This window comes from Dreissena polymorpha, chromosome 9 (genome assembly GCF_020536995.1).
Source record: "Dreissena polymorpha isolate Duluth1 chromosome 9, UMN_Dpol_1.0, whole genome shotgun sequence".
In the NCBI taxonomy this organism is placed as follows: domain Eukaryota; kingdom Metazoa; phylum Mollusca; class Bivalvia; order Myida; family Dreissenidae; genus Dreissena; species Dreissena polymorpha.
The window spans coordinates 100,015,964-100,041,478 of NC_068363.1; the positions used below are offsets into that span (position 1 = coordinate 100,015,964).

The window sequence follows — 25,515 nt, forward strand, 5'->3', positions numbered from 1 at the left end:
CAAAGTAAAGTTCTTATCAGTGTGTTTACATTCTGTCAAGCCCATGTGAACCCCGTTGATCATGCGCCCTGAATATGTCACATTTGCACAAAGTTTAAATTTCAACAGACAAAATATCTGCAATTATTAGCACACATGTAACACGCAATCATTGAACAAATTGTAACCAAATTTTACATTAATGGGAATATATACAATTGTCACCACTGAGCATTGAATTTCATCTGTACAAAATTAAACATCAACATGATGTTTATAAATGATCAATATGTCACATTTGCATCGAGATTCAAATTTCAACAAACAGAATATCAACACTATAAACACACATAAACAAGATTTTTTTTAAATCATGTACATACCACGCGTAAATGTTATTTCTGTCATTTTTGTAACACGCACAAGTTTGGCAAATTGTCGACACTGAACATCAAATTTCAACTGTACACAATTTCACATCAAAATGATGTTAATAGCTGAGCAATATGTCACATTTGCATTAAGATTTGACTGCCAACAAAATCTGAAACTGTAAGCAAAAACACATATTTTATCATCTATTTACATTGAGAAAAATGAGAAGAGAAACTTTCTTTAAATGCAACTCTCAATAATGTTATGACAATAAGACTTTGGATTTACGTAGTTTCATTTTAAGATTCCCTATGTATAACAGTAAATTAAATGCAAATATGCCTCAATATGGGAACCTGTACATTTATTTCGCGTACTTTATTCAAGCTTTATGCATTAACAATTTTCATACACAGTTTTTAAGTACCATTTGTGCGAACATGTTATCAGGAAAAAAGCGTCTTATACCCATTCGTACCAAGGGCCCGTCGTATTAAGTATCGTACAACACACTTAAAAAACAATATTATCAGATAAATACTTGATTAGAAGAAATGTTTGCGATTATTTAAGTTCTGTTCTTGTAAATTGCACCGTTCACATGTTATGAAGTTAGGAACATATTAATTTGCATATTTCTTATTCATTCATATGTAAGTAACCTTGATCTTCATTTAGACACGAAACAAAAGTATAGTCAAAGTCAATAAATTACACTAATTTACAACAAGCGACGTCTTTGAGACCAGGCCGAGGAATCCTTGTTGCATTTGATAACATGTGAATGGAAAACAGACGTTGGGTCTGTTAAACAATAGATGGCAACTTAAACTTCTTTGTAATTTCTAATAAGTGTTCGTCCAAAATGCAATGCCATTTATGTTTCAAACCATAAGGCATGTCTTTTAACCGTTCGTCAATATGGTGTTTAAGTTTGTGAATTAACTCCAACGACCATTCTACATGCGACAACTTAGTTTTGTTTTTGCGCATGCGCTCCAAGACCATAAACAGCTGGTAACACTGCTCCCGAACGTTGCCATGGTGTTCAGTTTCAATCCGTTGAATGGTACATTCATCTACAATGGTAATTTAGAATGTAATAGTCATGTGATCACATTTTGCAAACACAAATTCGCAAATCCATTAAACTAGAAGAAGAAAACATCAAATGTCCGAATCTGTTGTATATTAATAGAAATATGACGCTTTGTGCGTCTGCGACAGATCTGCATAATAATTTTTAAGACGTTAAATGCTCTGTGGATGTTTCAGTGAACGAAAAAAGTTACACTTTTCCGAGAATTAAACGGCATTATATATATTGTTATAATGCAATAGGTACGCAATAAAATACTTTTTTTAAACAGTCATTTTAATAGCATGTACCTATTTCCAACTGCCGGAAGTACATCTTGAATTCTTTCGCTGGTAAGATGTCACTTAGCTCGACATACGCCGCTGCAACTGAATGTACAATTTTTCATAACAATCGACGTAAATAAGCTGCTTGCAAACCTTTTGTGAAAAAGTAAATTAAACGATAGTCTATAAAAAAGTTTATGTAACAATGCTACGTACACACATACACACATATATAACACAAAACGAATGCATGTAGTAAATATTTATCACATATAAGCAATTTACTATAAATATACTCACGAAACATGTTCCTGTGATTTTCTATCCCAGCCCATGAAACAGCTAAAAAGAAAATTTAAAAACGCGATATACGCATTTTATAATCCGTAATTACGTTATAAACAATATCTTAAATGTTCCATTTATAAAAGAAAAAGATGCTTTCCGAATGAATTTTTACAGAAGAAGTATATATTAAATATTGTTCGATCTTCAATTGCTATAAAGTTTAGATTTATTCAAACATACAACAAATAAATTGATAAAAGTGCTAGTAAAACACTGGACGATCGATTTGGGTGGCAATTGTCAACAATTTTCGCTTTATAAAAAAATTAAACAGTTCGATACATTAAATGATTTAGTTAGTTCCAGTCCCAATCTGTAAGTACAGTGTGAGTTGGTTTTTGCAAAATAATATTTTTTTGTAGATTGCATCTAATTATATAGAATGAATAAACATGTCATGTGCTTTCATGCGATTTCAGAGGAGTCTAATGCGGCATAAGAAAAAAAAGGCGAGCTATGCTTGTTTTTGTTAATATAATTAAATGAACATTCAAGTGAAGGCAACTGGAAATAATAAGTATAATATATCTTACGATTTCGGCTTTCTTCGACATCATTGAACATTCCCTGGTTTGCTTTGATTTTATGCACTCGTTCGCAATACTTGTTAACAACGAAGATCAAGATCGACCGATTTGCTCCTTTTGTCTTCTTTCGTCTGCAATACCAACATAAAGCGAAGATTCCAACGACAGTTAGAATCAATGTCAGACCTACACCAAGTCCGAGCATCAATTCATCATGGCCATCCATTGCTACCACTTGTGGAGTCTCTAATGTTGTTATTTCTGGAGTCACTGGTGGTGTCGGAGTGCCAGTGCGATGGTGAAATGAACCCATCAGCATGATAACACAATATCCAGCCCGACACATAATTACACATGCATATGTGGGTTGACAAATTATTTTACAATTATATGTACATACCGTTTGGTGAGAGTTTAACACAAGTAGATGCAATTCAAGAAAATGGTGTGTGTTTAATGATAGCTGTTTATTGGTTTTGTTTTGAAAAATGATAATTTCCTGATGGCGAAAATAATTATAAAAATACAACAAACTATTTGACTATGTAAACCCATTAGTTCAATACGTTTCTTTATTGCAGTTTCAGAGGGAGTGCCTTTTAATACAAGTCGTGTCACCCGATGCGACTTATGACTCCAAAGTGTATGCGTTTAAGAACGACAGAGCAGTATTAACTGAACAAGGAAGTTAACCAAATTAAGCATTATACGTACGTATAGCTATCCTTTCAACATGGCTTGAACTATGAATTAGTTAATATTTCCTCATTATAATATTGAAAACTTAATCCTTAAGAAAATCGAACACATGACCTCCCTTACATATGCCTTAATAATGCCTCTATAAATATTCGTCATATTATACTGTACCCATCGGCTTGCGGTGACTGTACAATGTGCTTTCTTATATACAAAACGATTTTTGACGAATATTTTTTACCAACACTGCATTCCTGCATTTTCTCACGACCAAAAGGTTGTTTTAAATTTTTATCATATCATAAAATTTCAATAGTATTCAAATCAATAAACTTTTTAAATTTGAGATTGGGGATATATATACATATATATATATATATATATATATACATCACAATCCAATTACTAGCATATGTAAGATATTTGTTCATATCAGTGTAAGATCGTTTGTTATTTCTATTATTTTTCTATGATCACGAGTGAAATAACAAACGATCTTTCACTGACATGAACACATTTTCTGTTTCTGTTATGCCCCTTGTTTAAGAAAAAAATTAACAGCTGTTTCCCTTTCGCAAAAAAGTAACCCTTTGTCCCATGGCGTGCCTCAATACATTTCAATACACAAAATGACGTCATTATACCAGCGAAATTCCGGTTAAACTCTTTTACAATGTATATAAACGGTAAAAAAAGCACAAAATGAAAAGAAAATGTTGGATTTGATGGTATATCGTTTTTAATTCACTCGTGATCATACAATATATATAAATCTTGAAGTAAATCTTGATATGATAATCTTAAAAAAGAAAAAGTAGTTCCGATCATTTGTTATTTTCACCGGTGAAATTTGTTTATGTTCACGGCTGTAATTTCACTGCAGAAACGTCATATTTTATCATAAGGTATAAAGAAAAGACGATTATTCGAAAATGGGAATACTCAAGTGGCATATATTTTTTTCTTCAGAATCTCTAAATGTTAAAATGTAAGATGTTTTACGAAATTAGAAGCCATATATACGGATGTTTTCGTTTGTATTAAAGGGGCCTTTGCACAGATTTTGGCATATTTTGAAGTTTGTCATTAAATGCTTTATATTGATAAATGTAAACATTGGATCTTAAAAGCTCCAGTAAAAAATCAAGTATAAAATTTAAAAAAGGAAAAAAAAAGTAGCCGGTACCAGGGCTCGAACCAGTGCCCCCCCAGGAGTCCTTTAGTAAGTCTGAAGTAAAAACGCATTAGCCCTCTCGGCTATTTCGCCGGATATACATAGTTTTAGTATTTTATACATTATATAAGCAATCTTCGTAGTTTCGTAAATTTAAACGACAACAACAGAACTCTCCAAATTATTCAATCGTTTCGCGTTGCAACGCTTTATAATTTTTAGGTTTTCAAATCGTCAAAAGATACATATAATGGTATATTGGACTATGGTAAATGTTCAGTAATACTGTTTCCTTACAAATATCATAACTAAAACGAAAATTTGCGAATCTGAAACATTTTTTTTTCAATTTTGTCAATTTACCAAACCGTGAAAAGATCCCTTTAAGTTTGGTCAGCGCCGCCGATATAGACCGTCTTAACATATTATTGACAAATGTTAAAGAATCACGAATTTTCTCTATAAATGTTCAAAACGTATGTTGAATAAACTAATGAATAAATCAATTTATGAACGGATAAATGAATGGATGAATAAATAAATCAATAATTTATTGAAAGAAAGATTGAATGATTGAATGAATGGAAGTGAGGAACGAACAAATGCACGAAACGACGAACGGACATGCAAAGCTTACCGCTCATTGAGCCCCACTCGACCAAACCAAACAGTGCCCCGACCCCCCTTCCCCTTCGTCCCCATTCATGTTTGGATCTGTCCCTGGGTCAGGTGAACGGTATATAATCGACATCGAATATTTGTAATGTAGTCATTAATAATTAATCAATCATAAGTGATTAAGACTCTTCAAATTAATTTATGTTTGTACGCCTACAGGTGGACAGCAGCTTGAACCATTGAGAAAATGTTGAACATAACCTTCATTTAGCATTTATGCATTCTGTGCATGTATATCTTTTGTTAAGAGCAAATTATGCAAACTAACGAATGTATTGTCATTATTGTCATAATTGACAGATAGGTAAATTGAAACAATAAACATAACCATTTCTATTAAAAACTTTGTTAGTCGATACGAACAATTTCGGATGACCCAAAAGAGGCTAAAACACAATCTTAATCTTTTCACGATAGTTTTCAAGGAAAACAACCACGGAAATTAAAAAATATAGTGAAAATGTTCCTTCTTTAAAATTAAAGTATTTACAACACACATTTTAAGTGTAATAAGTAACTTACTTTAACTTAACCAAATTATTTCACTTTGTTGTCCCAACGTTCCGGAGCTTTCTGTACGCCTGTACTATACGTTCACATCACATTAACCGACTATGCTTGCGTTTATTAATTAAATTCAATAACAATTTATAATCAATCGTCAAAAAATTCATATATATTTAAAATATATCATATATCGTAGGATTACAGTTTGTATATATGTATTGAACTTAAATCTTGAAATTCTTAAGTTTTTTTGTTTATATTAGAACAAATGAGTTATCATCGTTAACGATTTTGATAAATTTTACAATCATTTAAGAAAATTGTCTGTAGAATGTGCGTGTCAAATAAACTGTGAGGCTGGTGTATTAAGAACCACTAAGTTCGCCCATGTGTTTCTTTGCTGTAGTTAACCATAAATCAAGATTACATATATTGCACATAACTTGTATGAAAGAACGCGTAAAAATATATGCAGCATATATATCGAATTAACGCGACAGAAAGTCGCCTTTTTATATAAAAATCACCTTATTTAAATAAATATACTTTTTTAAATATTTATTTTATACTTTCCGGTGATTTATATAGAAATATCAGTGAAATAAAACTTATAATTCACTGTTTTAAACAGTGAACAATAACAGTTAAAATTATCGATAATTTTCACTGTTTTACTGTGAAATGGACCAATTCCAAGTGTTTCCAGCCTCTTGAGCGATGATAGCAACTGCGTCAATGACTCTGCATGCAACTCTCCCCACTCCTTACGGCTCAGAGTCAGACTCTTGATATTCAGACCATGGAGAGCCTCCCACACACAAGGAGTCAATTCATCCAATTCAATAGATAGTTCTTCCAGCTTTGAGAGCGATGATATCGTCTGTGAGAACGACTTTTCAATGTGAAATGTGAAATTCTCTAGTTAAATTATCTTACAATGTAAATAAACGGTGAGGAAAGCATAAAATAAAAAGAGTTTTTGTTGAATTATCGATTTTAATTCACTCGTGATCATATAACACATGTATTTTCTATGATCAATCGTGAATTAGAATCGATAATACACCGAATCCAACAAATATTCTATATTTAATCATATACCTCAATTGCCTCCTTCATATTGAAAACATATAATTAAACTTACACTTACGTGTCAGTTAGGAAATACTCCAAAATTATATTATCCAGTACTTCTTTATATATATTATCTTTATTATTATTTTTGTCTGTTTTTTTCGGTACTAGCACGTCTAGTGCAAAATTGCTCTTTTTTACTTAGTATTCACCCCGAAGTTAAAAAATATGTTCTCACACACGTGATCAAAGACTGGGTTTTATATTTATACAGTTTATCAGTATATACCAGTAAAAAGATAATTATTTGTTTTTTATAATTAATTTATTATCTTTGCTTTAATCATGAGTACTTGAATTTGCTCGCGGTTGCACAATGAAACAAAATGATAACATTTTTATCATTAGTTTCGATTCGAATAGATGATTACTATATTTATTACAATATACATTTAATTCTCGTGGTATATCAACATCAATTAATACTGTACAAATAGAGATCAATTGTACATGTGTATATATACATTGTGTTTGCTGGCTGTCCACTTATGAGCACTTTTTTCTGTCCTCACTTTTTGATACATCCTCAATAATTATCCGAATGTTAAAATATTTTTTCTAGGGTGAACCATGTATTACAAAATGTGTTTGACAAAGAAAGAATATTACTTGCCCTGATTATAAAAACAAAACTTGTGTCTATCGCATACCTAAAGCAAAAAAACAAAAACAGATTGAAGTTGAGATTTTGAACATTCTGAGTGGCTTTTGAGGAAGATGGTTGAAATTTATGTACTTCAACATTAAATTTGAAACCTGAAAAATTCATCAATCTCTTTTAGACTAAGACTTCAAATTCGTCTTTTTATTTTTTACATATTTTTCAAATTAAACCAATTTTAAAAACTGTATTGGTGATGTAACTTTTCTAGTCCAACCATGTTACGTCATGATTGAAAGTAGTGTGCAGTAAGTGCGAACACGAAGATTATTACGTACGAAACAATTTTGTTAAGAATCTGCATTCTTAGAACGTTGACAAGTTGAAAATTGAGACATCTTGAAAGTTGGGTTATGTATGGGGTTCTACTGTGCTACGTTACGAATTTTATGGAAAATCGATTATTCTAAGCAATTGCGCTTTTTAACGTGAACAAACGGGCGCTTATTGTTTGATGTAAGCGGCCGAGATATATTTTTCGCGAGAACAGCAGCCAATTTATTTGACAGGTTTTAATGTTACAATACAAACATGTAACTTCTTAAACTACACATCTGAAAATGAATATAGTATTGTAGTAGTATTACTAATATTGTAGTAATAATAATGAATAATCAGCATCCTCAATATTTTCTAGGTTGTTCGAACGGTTTTAGTAATCTGCTACATTTATTATTTTTTTTTTCTTAAAAGTTTTAGGTTTAAACATTAATTCTGAGTTGAAAATGGAAGTTTGCCCCCATTATCTATTGAACACAGACCACCAGACTCAGCATGGTTAACTTACTGTAGTGTCGCTGATAAACCGGTGACACACCCCAATGCAGAGTTGGCATCAGGCTTGTGGCACGCACATGCTGTCTGGTAATGCTGTCTGATGTGGAGACGTGCGACCAATCGGATGGAAGCTGATGTTTGATGGGAGCGTTCTCGATGACCCCGATCTCTTTCTACCCTGTCCACTGACGTGAGTAGATGTGTTGCCCTAAGGTGAGAATTACCAGGAGGATAAGTATGGACCTATGACCCGGAGCCTGTGACTTCGAGCCTGTGCTTAAGATATTATACGTGTATTTAGTTGTATTTGCCCCCAGGCTCCAATTATTACCATTGTCCTTGACGAGATACGTTTTATGGTAATATGCAATCAAACCACGAAGAGCTTACCAGGGAGCGAACACTTTAATTAATGGTGTCAGTCGTGGGTTGAAGTGGAAATTGTGTTCAACGGTTAGGCTGTTTTTTTTGCGAAAGTCGGCATCCTGGAAAGTAAGTGAACCACGAATCGTATTTAGTTTGTTTATTTATTTAATCCAATTGCAACGTTAAGTGGTCTATGCGAGCTTTTGATACGTACTAGCGGTCTATTTTTAGACGTGTTGCAATGTGACCACGTGGTCGTATTGCTGGGGATTTACCTTTGTTCGCATTCGAGGTCGCTTATGGTAGCAGACTACGGTAGAAACATACTCTCTCGGAGCCGCGGACGCCTTCTTGATCTCGTCCAAGCTCAATCCAGAAAACAACAAACCTGTAATCATAATAACACATTCACTGCACACAAGTAGTCTGAAACTAACATTTTAGATGAAACAAGAAACATTTTTAAAAAAAGATATAGGGCGTTGATTGTGGTTGGAGTTTGTGAAAGGTAAAGAGTTCAATGAATGAGATCAAAGATAGCGAATGTTTTTTTCTGTTCAGTTCATAGCTGCATCACACGCAGTACGGGATGTAACGCGGAGTTTTCGCGGCTTATTTTACATTATTACATATTGCTGGTCATAAACCTATAGATACAAAACAGGAAACCAAAAGAAGAATGGAAGTAAAATTAAAACATGAGTCAACCGGCCAAACGCGAAGTATCCGTACATATTTTAAATATTTATACGCGCGTACTTCGAACAAACCTGTTTTAGTGGTTTGTCGGGCATTGCTTTTTGATTCGATTATTAACAGTATCGAGAATCATCGCGCTCATGCTTAATACATTAGTCAATATGGTGGAATAATTCTTGTTAAATTAATCAAAAATGATATTTATCGTGGTATTGTTGAAAACACATTAAGAATCTATTATTGACATACCATAATTATATCGCTGAATATCTTCATTTAACATATTTCTGGTCTAAAGAAAATTCCAGTTCACCTAGTTCACGCAATTGCGTCTATATTATATAACGATTATTTTACTGTGCGCGAACTGACCATGATACCTTGCGGGTTGGAATGCAATGCATTAAAGTGAGGCCACGCTTCCACTACTGGAACGACGGCTTGTTTAAAACTTTATACTTTTACATGTGCAATGTGCAATTTTGAAAACAATTTAAAATGGTTTGACCAAAACGAATATCAGGATAGTGAAAAACGATACTTTTGTGAACTTAAATATACTAGTACATAGACAGGAATATGGAAGTAATTTCTAAATATGAGAACAGCCTTTAAGTACAAACGCTCTGGCGCTGGCAATCCTCTGAATATAAAAGGTGCGCGCACAAACTGTATTGATGTCAAGAGTTGAGTGTAAAACTGTTCTATCTATCAAGCCTTTTCATTAGAGATAAAATTGTTTCATGCTGAACGCGCCGTAAAACAGTGTTACAAAGACGCGGTCATGTTTCCAATGTTCTGAAGGTATGCTCAAATCAGCCAATGGAAAAAATGAAGTGTATTCATCCGTGTTTAACCGCGGGAAATTTTATTTGAATTTTATTGGAGACTTACAAAGGTCAGGTAAGGTCAAAAGTGACGTTAAACAGCTACGCCGAAAAATATCATATGAAATCTGTACAGGTGATACTGTTGACAAAAATGAAAGAATGGCAAGGTCGCAAACAGGGGCTTCAAAAGCAAATTTTTACCATGTACGAAAGTGACTGGGGACGAATGAAACGTAATGAAAGCCTGCTTTTGGAATGATAATTGTACACGCAAAACATAGCACAACCCATCAAACCATGAATAAATACCATGTTACCTAGTGGTTTTCGCGCAATAATTCACAGCGTGACCCTAATAGCGATTCCAGCTTAAAAGTAACCCCAAATCCAATATGCCTACCACAGTTGTCCTTCCTTGGCTTCCTGAGTAACAAAGAACAAAAGCATGGGAAGAGGTCATGACCCCACAGTTTCGCATTTGAAAATGGTCATATTCTTAGGATTTACTGCAATTTGGGGGTACAATAAGAAGACCTATTACCCTCAAATTTGACATTGAAACCTACCCTTTCCCAATATTTCACTTTTTGAACGGGGCCGATTCGAATATTCTGCTTCCTACCCGGGGCCAATTCGAATATTCTGCTTCCTACCGTGTACTGCTACCTATAATGTAAACAATGTGCCATGAATTTTGGGTTTAAGGGCAAGTTAATTAGTGGCGTAGCTAGAAGTGTGCGGGTCGGGTATTGTTATGATTTTGAGCGGTGTAATAGTTTTGTTGATTTAATTGGTTTATAATAGGCAATTGCATTTTAATTGTTGCACTGAATTAAATTGATTTACGTATTTATTTTAGCTCGACTATTATATATGAAATATATACAGTGGAGCTATCCCCGGCGTCGGCGTCTGCATGAGCGTCTGCGTGAGCGTGAGCGTTGGAATAATAAAGTGTGCGTACCACCTTAAATATTTTCTTTGTCCCTTGACATATTGCTTTTATATTGTGCACACTTCTTTACCAGCATGACCCCTCCTATAAACAAGAGCAGACAACTGTATCGAGCATTTTGTAAGAATTATGGCCCTTTTTCCACCTTGAAATCGCATTTTATTGTTAAATCTATGTAAAAGTTTGCGTACCAACTCAACTATTTTCTATGTCCCTTGACATATTGCTTTCATATTTTGCATACTTCTTTACCAACATTTACCCAATCTATAAAGAAGAGCAGACAACTGTAACAAGCATTTTGTAAGAATTATGGCCCTTTTTCCACTAAAAATATGCATATTATTGATAAATCTATGTTAAAGTTTGCGTACCACCACAATTATTTTCTATGTACCTGTCATATTGCTTTTATATTTTGCATACTTCTTTACCAACATTAACCCAATCTATAAACAAGAGCAGACAACTGTATCAAGTATTTTGTAAGAATTATGTTCCCTTTTAATACTTAGAAAATTGAATTATTTGTTAAGTTTTGTGTTTAGGCTCCTTTTATTCATTAAGTATCAAAGCTACTGCTTTCATACTTGCAACACTTGCTAACTATCATAAGTGAACTGTGCAGGCAAAGTAATGTTACTCTGACTGGCATTTTTACAGAATTATGGCCCCTTTTATACCTGATAATTTAACATTTGGTTAAGTTTTGTGTTTTGGTCAATTTTACTCCTAAAGTATCATAGCTATTGCTTTCAGACTTGGAAAACTCGCTAACTATCGTAAAGTGACTGTACAGGGCAAGTTGCATAACTCTGATTGACATTTTAACGGAATTATGGCCCTTTTTTGTCTTAGTAACTTTGAATATTTTGTTAAATTGTGTGTTTTGATCCACTTTACTTCTAAAGTATGAAGGCTATTGCTTTCAAACTTTAAAAACTTTCTTACTTTCATGAGGGTACTGTACCTGGCAAGTTGAATTTGACATTGACCTTTGAATGGCCTTGACTCTCAAGGTCAAATTAATAAATTTTGCTTAAAATGCCATAACTTCTTTATTTATGATCAGATTTGATTCATACTTTGACAAAACAACACTTACCTGACATACCACAATGGACTCCACCCAAACCATCCCCCACGCCCCACCCCAGAGTCCCCCCAATTTTTTTTTCCTTTTTTTTGTTATTTTTGAAAGATCATCTAACAAATAGCCACACCCCCACAATATACCCCCTCTCCACCACCCCAAACCCCCCACTCAAAAAGAATGTTTTTTTTTAAACAAAAAAACCAACAAATAATTTCTATTTTATTTTTGAAGGATCGTCCAACCATCCCACCCAAGCTATTGCTACCAAACTTGAAATAAAATCTTATTAGTTTGTTTTTTGTCTTAACAAATGTTCAATAGATTGTGGAAACTATACCTGAACTCAGAATTGTCTATAAAGTACAACTTCTTTAAAACATAAGCGATCAATATGTTTCAATTATGGTCCCCTTCCACTTAGAATATGACTATATTACCTTGACCTTATTGAATATGAACAATTTTCCAATGATGGCTTACGTTATACTGTCAAGCACTCGAATAGTCGAGCGCGCTTTCTTCTGACAGCTCTTGTTTTGTTCTGCACTGATAAATTTAGAAATTAGTAGCCGAAATATTTCACCTGGTCCTCAGATTGTACGGGCAAATTTCGACCCTCCCCAAACATTGATGTCAATTTCAGGGATTGGGCCCAAATTGGCGACACAAAATGCAACACAAAAAGCAAAAAAACATTTTTTTACTAACATTAAGTGCGCGTGCTCATGACGTCATTATCAACACGTCAAACGACAACAGTCATATTCATTTTCGCAAAAGCTGCAGTTTTTTTAGTATTTTTTAAAATTATTTCTTAAAAATCGGGGACGTAGATGTATGCTTAACAGCAAAATAGGTTGGTGCTTGATTGTTTTGTAATATATTAGGCTCGGCACGAATAAAATAATAGAACAATGTTTGCTTAAAACAACTTTGGGACTTTCCGCGTAGTTCTATTTTCCAATTGTTTTTTTAATTGACAACCAAGAAAATTGATGGCATAAATCGAATACTAGGTCGGTGCCGAATAAAGCGAAGTTTATTTTGCTCGGCCCGAAAATCTGAACCACTCGCCAAGGCTCGTGGTTAAGATTTTCTAAGCCTCGCAAAATAAACTTCGCTGTATTCGGCACCGACCTAGTATTCTCTATATTGTGTGTTTTGTGTACATAATTATATTATTGCCCAATGATTTATACTTTCTAGCCCCTTATTTGGCTTAGTTAGACATAAGGAAATGGTAATTGTTTCCTTATTCAGTGGCGAAACATGAATAAGGGTACAAATAAAAACAAAGTTGTTGAAGTGTAGTATAATGCATATGTATATCATACACATGTAAACTAATTCTTAAGGTTTTAGTTTTTTTTATTTGATATTAGTATTTGAAGAAGAAAATGCCGACTCGGTTTACAAAAAAGTATATTCAAGCGCGAAGACGGAAAATAGGTATTTGTTGCTTTACATAAAGTAAAATTAGTCTTGTTATTTTATTTTGATTTACTTAAGAATGGTATGTATACTGTTCCTTATTACTTATTCGAAGAAGGAATACGGAATTGTGAAAAAGGAACCAACGGACTTACTCTCCATTAGTTTAAGTGTATAAGTATATGGCAAAGTTATGATCGAGAAACGGTAACTTCGCACAGACGAACAGATGGACAGAGCGACTACTCTTTTCCGTCTTCTTAGGAGGAAATAAAAAACAACAATTTACATAACATTGAATTTATCTTCTTTTTTAAATGCCTATTTTAAATATCAACTATATAGTCTCGGTAACATCTTCGTAATTTATTGTGAGTGTTTGTCTAAAATGGAATAACATTGCTGTTTCAAACACTCAGGAATTTCTGTTAACCGCTCGTCAATGTGGTATTTAAGTTTTCGATATTACTCAAACGACCATTCTAGGTGCGACTTCTTAGTTGTGTTTGTGCGCATGTGCTCCCAGACCATAAACAGCTGGTAACACGGCCCCCGAACGTTGTCATGGTGTTCAGTTTCAATCCGTTGAATGGTGCATTCAACTAGAAAAACATATTAAGAATGTAATAGTCATGTTAGAAAATTTTGAAAACGCATTTTCAGAAATTAAAGACACATGCTTAAATAAAAGGCGTCATATTTCCTATCTAAGGTCTATTTATAGCAACATGACATACGTTTGCAAGTGCAAATAATGTACACCCAAACCCGAATAATAACTGTTATAAATGTTGATGTATTAGTTACCGCTACTAAAGTACAGTTGTATTTTTTTATGTGGATATTACGACATGATATATATTTGTATCATACAATTAGTACACAATAAAATACTTTACTGAACAGTCATTTTAATAGCATCTACCTTTTCCCGACTGCCGGAAGTACATCTTGAATTCTTTTGCTGGTAAGATTCGACTCAGCTCGACATAAGCCGCTCAAACTGAATGAAAAGTGTCATATTATACTCTGCAATTGAACTCAATCGTTTTGCAAATAAAACACAAAAAGTGAATTATGAAAAGGATTCTGATTGCAAACATTTTCTGAAGCAATTAACAGAACAATATTTGAAATTTGCCAACATATATTTTAGTACAAATACTATGTTGCAAATTTATATCATAAAAATATAACTGTATTAACGGTAGGTGCGAAATAATTAACTTTCTGCAAAAGGCTGAAAGTAACGAAATATGCACACACACAATGCATATCTATTATTATATCATATTTTTGAAACATACAAACTTACGAAACGGGGTCCTGTTATTTTCAATACTGGCCCTCGCGTTCAGATAAAAAAGAAAATAAATGTAATCGACAGTATCAGTTCAAAGTCCTTTATTTCGTAAAAGAATAATGGTCGACACTTTCCATTTATCCACAAAGTTAACCTTTATCAAATGAATTTTTACAAAAGTATATTTTACATATTGTTTGATCGTCGATTGCTTTTTAAGTATACACTAAATGAAACATTATAACCAAACTGAATGATTTTGGTCGCTATTGTGTCTACCCGTTTAAAATAACAACGGTTAGTTATATAACACGATTTAGTATGTAAAAGCCAGCCCACGTCCCGATCAAAATTATGAAGTGCTCGTTTCAAAAGAAGGGAATTGCGTCGGACTGCATATAAGTTTACAGAATATATGGCGTGTGACTTTTGCTTTCGTGTGATATCAGATGAGTATAATTTGGAGTAGGAAAAAACGATTTTCGCTTGCTGTTTATTTAGTTATATTTACTGGTACGTCAAAGTAAAAGGCAACTGATGAGTAAACTATCGCGCATACTTGCGATTTGGCCTTTCTTTGTCATCATTAATATCGCCTGGTTTGCTTTCCTTGTATTCTGCCGTCTACGATACCGGCACGCAATGCAAACCCCGATGGCAGCAGCTAGAGGCACTGACCGACCTAAACCGAGTCCTAGCCTCAGTTCATCATGGTTGTCCTGTGTTGCCACTTGTGGAGTCACTGTTTGATTCGTTGCTGGTGTAACTGGTAGTGTCGGTTGATCTGTTAAATGTTGAAATGAACCAATCAAAATGTGAACAAATTATATTTGAAGACAATATAATTTGAAATTCAGATGTTTTGGCCGTTTCTTGTGAGTTTTACGCGAATTGGTGTCATTTGAAGATTATTGTGACGTAACAAGTTAAATATTATATTAAATATTAGTATACCAAATATTATACGCATTTGAAAATTATAAACAGCAGAAATTATTTTGGCAAAAATTCCTACATATGCTTTGGAACAGTGTCAATATTGAATCAATACCGATCTAATTATGAAATGGCTAAGCTAATTGATGATACATGTTGGAGAGCAATGCCAGTTGATAATACAGAAGAACACACAAAGTTAATTACTCACTGCTTATCTCAATAATAAGCCATGTCTCGGGTGTTGTATGATTTCATGTACATAGCGGACTACTATCCGTATTTGTCTTTTGCATATCATGTTACTTCGCTACATTTGGGCATGTTGTTGTGCACAAGATCCCGTCGGAAATCGACACGTCAGCATTGGGTGTTCCAATCTATATTTATACACTGTTCGTCAGTAGAGGGAGGTTAGTTAGAGAGCAAGAGACCGCCGAACATTACGGTCGCACAATTTGTTATTGTCATGGGGCCAATAGGCCATTGCATTTAAATCACAGTTTAGAATAGTTTACGAACATTGGAAACGTTGTGTTGAAGTTAAATCAATAGAAATAAATCTTTATGAATATTGAAAAGGACTTGCGTATGTTTATTATATTAAATACTATGTAACAATTATAATAGAAGTAGGAAATGTTTCTGTAAATATTGGAATCTATTTGTTTAAAGAAAAGACTTTGGAATTTGTATATTGGAAGATATATATTTATTTTGCTTTGTAAAATGATAACTGTCTGATGATTAAAATAATTATAAAAACATCGGATATTAAACACTCACATAAACATTAAACGATAAAAATGCAACTATTTAAGCAAGAAGTGTACACTCATGCGGTTAAAAAGGTTCGTCAGAAAGAACACCTTTGAATAACAGAACAAGGCGTTTCGCCTGATGTCACATATGTCCCCGAAATATATGCGTGCCAGGAATTTTGATCTTAACCTTTTACTAAGGAACACGGTTGTTGTGCACGAGGCATCGCCTGGTGATGAGAAATAGCAATTCACAGTAATGTAAAATCTGCCCTATCCATTTTAAAATTACAGAGCGGAAACACAAATGCGCAAGGTTTATCCTTGGCTGTGAACGTGATGTTTCTCCAGAGAAAATGAAATTTGTAAGCAAAATATCATCTGGTCATGAAATAAAATAATCCACGGTTATATTTTTAAAATTAGTCCAATGAATGTTAATCTTACAAAGCTTGATGGACACACTCAACTACAAAGCCGCGTACATACAGACGAACGGGAGCTATAAAAAGTCGGATTCGAGAACCCATTCAGATTTTTTCATTCGTATGGGACATTTGTGATAATATCTTGGTGTAATATGTATAATATTTGTCCAGCTAGCTTCGGTTTTACGATATAAGCCGAATTAACAATGATTAAGATGTTTGACAAACATGTGAAAGCCAATACAAACGTGCCGAACATAGATTAAGAATAAATAAAATAGTTTTAATTATTCATCACAAATAAAAGAAATGTTATGATGTTTGTTTGTTTTTTCGTTCATCTAACACGCGCATTTTAATAAATTAAGACATGCAACATAATATTAAACAAAGACCAAGGAAAACAATATTTCACCAATTAAAAAAATCTAGCCTATTGTGGAAAGTGGGATACATTCCGTGTCTCTGTCAGGTTCACACGCACGTCCGACATACATATGACCGTAACAGTTTATGCAAAGCCAACATGGGTAATTTACACGACTCGCACAAAGTGGCATAGTGACCAGTGGCTGTGGGATACATCACAAAATGCAAGAAACCATGTTAAAAATTAAATGTCTTATTTATTTTTTAAATAAAAAAACATTTACAATTAAAATTACCCCTAATATGTTTGTCAATAATTGCGATTTTTTTCATAAAATAGATCTTCTATGATTGTTTGTACGATAATAAAGTAGAATTTATTTTATATAAACGACAATAAAATGATTTTATATTTTATTAATCACAATTGAGAAAAACCAATGAAACCCTAACCAAGAAAACCTTTGTAATATACCTTGTGTTGTCCACACTACTTGGCTGGTCGACAGATGCCGCGGTCTCCAATCTCTCGCCAGAATCCGGGCCTACACTCGCACACAATGTCTGAAGTACTTGTGCAGTTGGCCGTCTTTATTTCCCGCTGATTGTACAGCGACTCATAGTTAGAATTTCGGCACGTGACGAAACACGGTTGACAGTAGCGGGCCTGCGTGTGGATAGGGGTGTATGTTCCCTCTGTACAAGGGTTGCAGACGGCATTTTAATATGGTTAAATCTGTGAATCAGTAAAAATAACATTAATTTATGCATTTTTCTCATAGAATGTTTTTAACTTGAAACTATTTCTCAAAGGATTAAAACACATGCCATCCCGGACATACGCCCCGTTTATAGAACCTTTTTCAACCCGACCCACCTGTGCGCCTCAATCCTTTCCCCCATGGCAATCTTGCCTGGATCCGTCCCTTGTTCGCGTGTAAAGTATAATGTCGCCATAGCTACGTGTAGCACCTCACTTTTAAATCGGGACTCAATAAATGTTTTAAATGTAGTCATTTAAATAATAGATCACTAAACTCATTCAATTGAATTATTTTTTGAACGACGCCTACAGGTCGATTTCAGCTAGATCCAGTTAGACAATGTTAAACTCGACCTTACTTAAGAATTAACGAAATATGTTGTTAAGCAAATAGGTTTCGCCTTCTCAAATAAACAATGTATATTTAATGAACGATAATACGTTCCGTTATCGGTCTTCTGAAACAATAAACCTATTAATACCTGTTTAAACTGTGTATGTCGATAGGAACAACTACTAATAACCCTAAAACAGTAAAAAATCAACATAAATTTCATACTTGTCTTTTAGCATTACAACCTCATTTATTTACATGATATCGAACTATTTTCTTCTGAGAAATTGAAGTTGTTTACAACAAGCGTTACGTGTATAATAAGTAACTTACTTATAGATCAAAGATGTTCACCTTGTGATGTTTTTCGTCCCTTTTCTGGAACAGTTATTATTTCACAAATGTTGGGAAACCAATTATTATTTACTCGCAATTTTATATATTAACAAGTTAATGTTTATTAAAATATTACACACACATTTAATCACATCGCGTCACCTCTTTTATTATCGTAATAATCACTTGCACTGGACTGAATAACACACATACATTTTAAACAATGTGTGTGCGTTTTAATTTAAAGTCACTGACACTAAGCACACCCTTTCGACGCCTTTCAATACTAATACGCTTTTCAGACACTAATAGACATTAATACATTCTATATATATCTATATATATATATATATCTATCTATCTATATATATATATATATATATATATATATATATATATATAGGGAGAAAGGTGTGTAAACAACCAGATACACAGACATACAAACAGACATACATAATCCCATTTGAGACTTCGGCGTGTGCGCCTAGCTACGGTGCAGAACGAGACATACATACTATGAAATCCCCATCCCCAGAAAAGGATGGTTCATTCACAGTTATATATCTCGCACTTACACCGCAACACATCTCGACGTGGGAACAATTTTTACATACACAGAATGGACAATGTTACATACATAGACACTTATTTACAAACATGAATATATATATATATATATATATATATATATATATATATATATATATATATATAAATGCATGATTGCAGATACTGGGTGTACATACTTGTCTTATCGATAATGATAACTTATATGTGCGCTCGTTTTATTATGCAGTACTTCCACGTATGACACATGTTTTAATCCTACACCGTTGAGCGGGAGGGGAGTTATTCCAATGCTCTTCATCCGCCCATCCGTCTGCTCTTAAAGGGGCCTTTTCACGTTTTGGTAAATTGACGAAATTAAAAAAAAATGCTTCAGATTCTCAAATTTTCGTTGTAGTTATGATATTTGTGAGGAAACAGTAATTCTAAACATTTACCATGCTCTAAAATATCCATTATATGCCTCTTTTGACGATTTAAAAACCTGAAAATTATAAAGCGTTGCAACGCGAAACGATTGAATAATTTTGAGAGTTCTTTTGTTGTCGTTATGTTTTGTGACAGTACCATGATTGCTTATATAAAGTATATAAAACATCATTCATTGTATGAGCACGGATGGACGAGTTGTCTAAGCGATAGACTTTTACTCAAGGGGTCAGTGGTTCGAGCCCAGATGAAGATTACTTTTTTCTTTCTTTAATTTTGTTCTTGCTTTTTTACTGGAGCTGTTTAGATAGAATGTGCAATTTATCAATATAAAACATTTAATGACAAACTTCAATACATGCCAAAATGTGAAAAGGCCCCTTTAACGCATATTGAAATCTCATATTCCTGTATGAAACCTGGCAAATATCTTTCGCTAATCGCGACCTATGCAGAAGTTAAAAGCCAGTCACGCAAATTAAGAAAAATCTGATGATATTTCAACAGTATAAGTCAGTCGCGGAGACTCAAAATTCATGTTCAAATTTTAGGTCTTGTCAAGTCCGGTCAATATTTCATTTACATTTTCAATCAGTTTTATTAAAAAGACATTCAAACTAACTTTATTTTGAAATAATGTGTCGTTTTATGTTTATAAAATTGTGAACTTATTCATTTCAGACGAATGCCAGGTTTCGTACATTTTTTTCATTAAAATGTTCTATTTTGATTAACAAGACAATCTCATGTAAATGTATTCTTTATCTAAAAATAACATTCTAGTCAGACAATATATACCGACGGGTCCCCTATTCAGAGCGTCCCGTAATTGTAATATTGGCAGGTTGTTTTGTCGTATGGATGTATTAAATGACATATGATAAACGTTTTCGCGACTAAGTCACACAATATTACACATGTGCAATCGATAATCTGTTATTTTGATCGTAATAAATTACGATATTTGTTGGATTGAGTGGATTTAAGATTTTAATTCACGAGTTATCATAGAAAATATATCCTTTTTATGATCACGAGTAAATAAAAATCGATATTTCATCGAATCCAACCAATTTATATTTTATTTTAATGGCTTTTTACCGATTTTTTACATATACAAAAGTTTAACTGGAGAATTTCGCTGGAATAATGATGTCATTTCGTAAAAAAGATGTCATTTCACAGGAAAACAGTGAAAATTATCGTTACTTTTCAAAGTTTATTTTCACTGTTTGACACAGTGAATTATCAGTTCAATTCACTGATTTTTCTCTATAAACCACCGGAAAAGCATAACATTATTACGAGTATTTTCATTAACAGCATACTCATCAACATTTGCAGGATTATCGTCCTCACAGTCTCGTCGTTACCATGATAGTTATAGTGACAATTACATAATATATAGGTTGTTGAAAGATGATTGTGACTTTGAGAATCTGATGATGATGACTATCTGATGATATTGTGTTAATAGATTTTTTCCTTGATATTTCAGTGTAATAAAAACGCAACTCTTTCTGTACTGACATATGTAGGAATACAATTTTAATGTATAATTTTGTATGAAATGACCGATTTTCTTAACGGCTTTTCGATGACAGGGGCACTCTAAATAATACCAAATAACTAATTCTTTTAAACGAGATTTCGATTGTTGTCACGCCCCACTCAGTGTCGTAGCAGCTGTAAAACCAACGTTGATTGGGTAAATTGAGAAAAATATTTGTCACTCGGATCGAGCAATAAACATCCGGTTGGTACTATATTGCGTCAGTTACAAGGCTATAGCAAGGCTAAATATTACTATATTGCGTCGGTTACAAGGCTATAGCAACAGTTTAAACTTCAGATGACGATCTATAATTAAAGTTAAATTTAATACATTATTTGGCTTAGTCAAGTGTTTCCGACCTGCTGCGTTTTATACATCCCTAAGCGATCGACCTGTGACCGTATTTGTTTAATTGCTGACATGCATTTATTTCCAAATTGTTTTTGTTTTATGTGAACAAATATACCAAATGATTACTTCATTAGGTGATATTAATTATTATTAAGAGCAAATGTTAATGATACTATTGCATAGTTATGTGTGTGAATTATAGTATTCCCTTTTTTTAGTAACCTAACTCGTGGCTTGAATAAATCTCCTCTATAATACAAATTCCTAATTTGTTGTATTTCACTCTCTATTATTTTGAACACAATTGTAAAAGTTATCAAGCTTATTGTGTTTTATTTTTGTAAAAATATAAATGCTATTTCATGACATATTTTGTGAACAAACTATGTACATCAGCTTATATAACATAAGTATTAAATGCAATGTAACAGAGAGGAATACTATTCTTTTCATTTGATGTTTCTAATATCATGTATTTTCATTTTTGAAAATTTCTACACGAACATTAATATTCTCAGCAAATTATCAATTGCATACTACTTGAAATTATATTGAGCAATCAGATTATTGATGTTTTAAACATAACACAACATTACGTCAAATATTCAAATATGTTTACAAATATATATACATTCAATAGCAGGATTTAAAACAATTATTCGATATCATTTTAATAATGACAATTTCTAAGATATTGCTTGTTTGTAATTACATTTATGGTTTTTCGATAACACTGAGGCAACAGAATGCAGTCGTGTTGCTTCAGAATTCACGTTGATGGAAATGGAATATTGAAAACAGGCGGGTTGGTTCAACAATACATGACATAAAACAACTGAAATAATTAAAAATAAAAAATACTATTGCCAAGTCCCCGACCTAGGCAGGATTCACTATTTTCAACAATATTTGTAGTTTATTTGTTGCAATAGCAACCAGAATTCTTGACGTAGGAACAACACTGAAATGACGTGCATAATCTCCATATTGCCATCAATCCATGTTTCAAGTTTCATGAACAAAAAATGTGAAGAACTTTAAAAGTTATATCAGGATCCACCATTTTCAGCAATATTTCTAGTCCTTTTGTTGCCATAGCAACCATAATTCTTGTCAAAGGAACAAAATAAAATGACGTGAATATTGTTCATATTGCAATCTGTCCATATTTCAAGTTTCATGAAAAAATATGAACAACTTAAAAAGTTATCGCAGGATCCAGAAAAGTGTGACAGACTGACATACTGTCAGACTGACAGACACACAGAGCGCAAACCATTTTTCCCGGGAGGGGACTAAACCGGTTTCACTGGGAGGGGACTAAAAACAAGACATGTGTCCATAGGACATGGATGCCCCTTCATTCAACTGTTGTCTCAAATCTTTTGGCAAAATGTGATATTTTCTTTTGAATGTGACCTAGATCTTTAATGTAATGAAATGGGTGATAAACTACGCACTCAGTCTAATTATGGTAAAACTTTGTGGTAAGTTATCTTAAAAATTGCATGATGAATGACAAAATTAATAGCCCGAACAAGTTGTTTTATGGCTAAATTTGACAGTTGACGTCAAATTGTGACCTTGACCTCTGGAGTAGAAAGGTTTTACATGGATATAAATAGTGTTAAAGTATATATAAATAGCATGATGAATGACAAAGTTCAGGCAATCAGTTTTATGGCCAAATATGACATTTGAACTAATAGACTTTTGAGTTCACACCTATACCTGTGAGCACGACGATTTTTTTTATTTGTTGTAAGTTATCTTAAAATCCTTCTATATCTGACGCAGTAATGTTGGAGACAGAACTGTTTAATATGTTAATTTGCCATCTGACCTCTAAGTGTTATATTACCCTTTGAAGTATGGAGGCGGTTGTAACACGCAACACGTCGTCATATGATGGTTTACTTGTGTACCAAGTTATTTTAAAACACATAAATATATTGCAAAGTTAGGGCTTATACAGGAAGTTTCATGCTCGTGTAAGGCATTTTCGACCTTTGACCTCTAAGTGTGACCTTTACATTTGCAGTAAGGAAATACTTATGAAAGTGGTCATTATGCCAAATTATTTCGAAATCCATCAATATTTGGCAACGCGAAGGCTGACACCTCGAAGTGTGATATTAATCTTTTAACTAGGAGGATTGGGGTAACACATGACTATTCGTCCTATCGCTGTAGACATTGTTTCAAGTAATTCTAAAATGTATTAATATTACGCAAAGTTATGGCTAAGAAGGGAAACTACGCACAGACGGACATACGTACAGATGGACAATGCGACTGCTTTATTCCGTCTTCGTAGAATCGAACAATTGACATCACACTGAATGTATGTGAAATGATCGGTAGTAATTTTTAAATACTTATTTTGACCATCAACTATTTAGTCTTGGTAACTTCTCCGCCATTTCTAGGGAATGTTCATCCAAAATGGAATGACATTGCTGTTTTAAACCATCAGGCATGGCTTTTAACCGCTCGTCAATATGGTATTTCAGTTTTCGAATTAACTCCAACGACCATTCTATTTGCGACAACTTAGTTTTGTTTGTGCGCATGCGCTCCCAGACCATTAACAGCTGGTAACACTGCTCTCGAACGTTTCCATGGTGTTCAGTTTCAATCCGTTGAATGGTGCATTCATCTAGAAAAACATATATAGAGTGTAAAAGTCATGTTAGAACATTTTGAAAACACATATTCAGAAATTAAAGAAACATGCAAAAAGAAAAGGCGTCATATTTCCCATCTGAGGTCTATTTACAGAAACGTGTCATCCGTTTGCAAGTGCAAATAATGTAGCCCAGAACCCGAATAATAAATGTTAATAAATAAGGACATTGCTCTGTTGATGTATCAGTTCACGCTACTTAAGTACAGTTGTATTTGTCTGTGGATATTACGACATGATATACATTTTTTATTATACAATTACTACACAATAAAATACTTTACTGAACAGTCATTGTAAAAGCATATACCTATTCCCAACTGCCGAAAGTACATCTTAAATTCTTTTGCTGGGAAGATTCGACTAAGCTCGACATAAGCCGCTCCAACTGAATGAAAAATGCCATATTATACTCTGCATTTGAACTCAATTGTTTTGCAAATAAACACTAAAAGTGAATTATAAAAAGGGAAGCTGATTGCAAACATTTTCTTAAGCAATAAATATAACGATAATTGATATTCTCCTAAATATATTTTAGTACAAACACTATGTTGCAAATTTATTTCATAAAAAATAAAACTTTATTAACGATATAACGATAACGAAATAATTAACTTTTCGCAAAAAATGTTAAATATAACAAAATATGCCGACATATATTGCATATATATTTTTATATATTTGTCAAACATAAAAACTTACGAAACGTGGTCCTGTGATTTTTAATACCGGCCGCGCGGTCAGCTAAAGAAGAAAATAAATATTATCAACAGTATCAGTTCAAAGTTCTTTATTTCGTAAAAGAATAATGGTAGCATGAGCCAACAAGGGAGGCAACTCGTGACGTTACATTTCGGGTAGCGAACAAAAAGTGGTTGTTTATTACTTCGCTTAGGTCTAAATTACGTTTAAGAGCTCTTTTCTGGATGGATTAGACAGTCCGAAATCGCCCAATCAAAATAATCGAAACACTAATCTGACAGAATATTCCACAGGTGGTTAGCGTGTGGCTATGATATTAATTAGTAATAACATCATTTTGAATGAAAAATAATCAAATTATAACGTAAAACCAACTTCTCTGAAAAAAATA

The 25,515-nt window shown here is 33.3% G+C and overlaps 1 long non-coding RNA gene across 1 annotated transcript; it reads right to left on the reverse strand.

Annotated features, from left to right (window-relative positions):
- Positions 1 to 582: 582 nt before the first annotated feature.
- Positions 583 to 25,156, reverse strand: LOC127845075 (uncharacterized). The gene is made up of 3 exons (XR_008033042.1): positions 25,125 to 25,156; positions 1,744 to 1,821; positions 583 to 1,433 (listed from the first exon to the last, which is right to left on the reverse strand). It is a non-coding gene; the product is annotated as an uncharacterized LOC127845075 (long non-coding RNA).
- Positions 25,157 to 25,515: the final 359 nt, after the last annotated feature.